Here is a 2,951-nt window from a genome sequence, read left to right on the forward strand (position 1 = left end):
CTAGCTCGTAACAGAGTGCACTGCTGCAAGAAGAAAGTCCTGTTCTGCCACCTAGCCTGATGCTCTTCTCGTTCTCTGTTCTGCTTCAAACACAGAGGAAAACCACTGAGAGTTCTACAGAGAACCCGTTCCCCAGTCTTCCCCAAGCCCGCTCAGTTGGCAGCTCCAGCTTTGCCACCACAGCCTACCTTCATCAAGCAGGAAATAGAAGCGCAGTGAATTTCAGGCCTCAGGTCCACCGCACAGCCTTTTGAGCGAGACGTTGTTTCCTCTGGTTTTCAGACGGCCAGACAGGATTGAGAAAGTTGGTGTAATTTGGTTAAGGGAATAGACTGTGAGTGGCAGTCCTGAATCCAGAACGTACATCCAGGACTGAAGTCAGCCACCATGACGTTTCCCTGTCTCCTGTTGTACACAGCTGTGATGTGACCTAGAAATACACCATTCATCCATATCTTATACTCAATTCATCCATGGGACAGGATCGCGCGTCTACCACCCAATCAAATTTGAGCATACTCTTTCCCCAAATGCAGAAATCTTGACTCTCCTGTCCTGTCTAATATCAATCTCATCAGCCTCCCCAGCCCCAAGTAGACCAGGTGAGCCTCCTTCCGTCTCTATAGATTTTAATATTCTGGGCTTCTCACATACATGGAACCACTTGACATGGTTATTTTTGACCTTTTATGTTTCTGTTCTTAATTTTTTTTAAAGAAAGGGTCTAACGTAGCCTACATGGCTTCAAGTATAGTATATAGTAGAGGACAATTTTGAATTCCTGATTCTTTGTCTCGTCTCCTGAGTGCTGGGATTACAGGCATGCCCACCCCACGGCAGGTTCAGGTGGCACCTATGATTGAACTAAAGGTCTTTGTGTAGGCTGGGGAAGCACTGTACTAACTCAGTCACATCCCCAGCCTCAAGACTGGCTTCTTTCATTTAGCACAAGAACTCCAGAGGTGATCAATTGTAGCGCACTTCATTTCTCCTGTCTCCCAACTTATCCCACACCTTAAATGATACATTTTATGTACTTGTGTATCAGTTGATGGACGTTCGGATTGTTTTGATGTTACCTCTTGTATATAATTGACCTCAGAGGGAAGTCCTGAAGAGTATACAGAAACCTGTGAAGAACGCTTCTTCAGACTGTAGAATGCTCTACAAGTAGGAGGTAGCAGTTTTTTATTGAGCTGATGGTTGCAACCAGGGCACGTTGGTTTGTATTTGTTTACTTGTTTCCCATGAGGACAGCACATCCCAGAGCGGTAGCTGGAAATGCAAGGCTGGAATAAGCTGTGTGTGTTCTTATCTCCACAGCGCCTCCTCAGCCTGACATTCTGTGATAAAAGTCTCTATCCGACCTTTATTTTATTTTACTTTATGTTATTCTTTTGCCGTAAAACAAATGATAGCGAGTGACTCTTTAAGGGTATGTTTTTATTCAGAGTGATTCAAAAGTCTGGCATTTGGCTTTTATGGAAAACAGACCCGTCTTCTACCACTAAACTAGGAAATTGTTGACTGGAAATAATCTTACTAAACCAATTAAAAAACTCTTCATGGATCTTTCTCCTCAGCAGTCCAGAAATTCATATATCTTTCGGATAGCAACGGAGGCTAACCCTGTGTTACTAAGGCACCCGCTGTGTCTATTTGGTAAACACACGTAGATGAATTTGAGAAGAGAGCCAGGGTAGCCTGTGAACTTGCATCCTCTCTTCTGTCTTACCCTGAGATGAAATGAACCAGAAGTGGGAGATTATGTTCTTTCCCCCTCTTAATTTAGCTAAGTAGGAACGGTGTCAAGTAAGCCCTGTAGAGAGCCGCGTGCTGCTAGAACATCTCTCATCCGGGATGAGCGGCGGGGTCACATTCTTCTGAAGCCAGCCTGAAGGCAAGGCAAAAACATCTCTGTAAAATCCTGCCTGTTTTAAGCAAAAGGCAACTTCTACCTTTTGCAAGGGTCTCTAAACAACTCAGCAGATTCCCAAGTGTCAGCTTAACTCCATTGGACATGAAGACAGACACACTGAGAGAAACAGTATGAGAAGACTGAAGGATTCCAGTGGATGACTGCCTAGCAGAAAGGCTAGTCGCATTAGGGCAAGCAAGCAGAAAGGCTAGGAGAAGCAGATAATACCAGTTGCTAATGTTTCTCACAGACTCACTGCATACTTCAAACACATAGTTTTTCACACTAGTTTAAGTTGTGTTCCCATTTGAAATCTCTTCTCTAAGATGGGCTTTATTTCCCCCAAAGCCACATCCTTTGTTAGTGACAGAAGCCAAGCCAAGTTCTTAACCTTTGTGCTAGACCGTATCTCAATCAAATGGAAACCACTCTACCCAGGATGACCCAGAACTCAAAATGGGCATGAGTTTTCCAAAGGAAAAGAAATGCTATTTTTCTTCTTATATTAGAGTGTTGATCTCTGAAACCTGAGTGAGTGTTGATTGTGAAAGGATTACAATTTTACATTTTTGCCATTTGAATGTCCTTGGGATGAGAGTGTTTCTTCCTGGCGCTCTGGAGAGGATGAACATTAGCACCTCCTGTCTTCCACACCCCATCCTTACCCAACAGTCACAGCCCCTACTCCTTTATCACTTCCCAATGGATCACTCTGGTTACAGTTGAATGGCCCCACATTCTAGATCTGATGCGGGTTGACTTAGCAGTTGTTGAGGTAAGAGTCTCTCACACTCGGGGAAGAACTACAGACATTATCTAGACCGACTTCTGATTCTCAGTACCTGAGAAGTGATCACCGTGACACAGTGGCCTCCTCAGCTGTGCCTGTCCTGTTATGTGAGGAAGTCCCTAGAGTCTCCAGAAGCCAGGGATGACTGTCAGTCAATGACCAGAATTTAACAGCCTCGTTATTTCCACTATTTTGTTGTTAGGTTTCTACTCAGCAAAGGCCTTCAATTTACACTATCTACCC

This window comes from Rattus norvegicus, chromosome 3, assembly GCF_036323735.1.
Source record: "Rattus norvegicus strain BN/NHsdMcwi chromosome 3, GRCr8, whole genome shotgun sequence".
Taxonomy (NCBI): Eukaryota; Metazoa; Chordata; class Mammalia; order Rodentia; family Muridae; genus Rattus; species Rattus norvegicus.